Here is a 684-nt window from a genome sequence, read left to right on the forward strand (position 1 = left end):
GCCTGCGTCTGCGCAGTGCGACCTGATGCAGCCCCTGAAGTGAGACACAGGAAACAGAAATACTGCAAAATAATAATAACGCGACGAAATAACGTTATAACATTTCGTTTCATCTCGTTTTGGTCAACGAACATGAAGAGACATTTTGGCATAGTTTTTATTTTGTAAACCACATTTAGTCTCGTTTTTATTCGTCAACAATATTGCATTATACATTTAATTATAGTCATCGTCACATGACCAGCATTTACATTGCGTCTCGTCTCGTTTTCGTTGACGAAAGCAACACTAGTCACTACAAGGGTATCAAATAAAAAACAAACACAAAACAAAAATGAAATCAGAAAACGACAGAGGGAGAAGGAAGGGCATTCCTTGTTTAGTTTAAGCTAGGAGATACGACTAAGCAGTTTTCACTTGTTCAAAGGAATGCTGTAGCAGGGTCATAAAACCTAGGGGCTCTGTTAGCTAAGTTAGCAGGGACACATCAAACACCTCAAGGTATATAAACAGAAACACTACGAAGTGTTTATAGTCTTCTAGAAAAGCTAGCTAGCCTGTAGCATAATGAATTATAACTGTACCTTATGTAATTGTCAGGGTTCTGTCACTTTGGTCTAGTTCAGGGCTGTCCAAACTCGGTCCTGGAGGGCCGGTGTCCTGCAGAGGTTAGCTCCAACCCTC

Source organism: Sinocyclocheilus anshuiensis, unplaced genomic scaffold, assembly GCF_001515605.1.
Source record: "Sinocyclocheilus anshuiensis isolate Anshui unplaced genomic scaffold, SAMN03320099.WGS_v1.1 scaffold2883, whole genome shotgun sequence".
Classification (NCBI taxonomy): Eukaryota; Metazoa; Chordata; class Actinopteri; order Cypriniformes; family Cyprinidae; genus Sinocyclocheilus; species Sinocyclocheilus anshuiensis.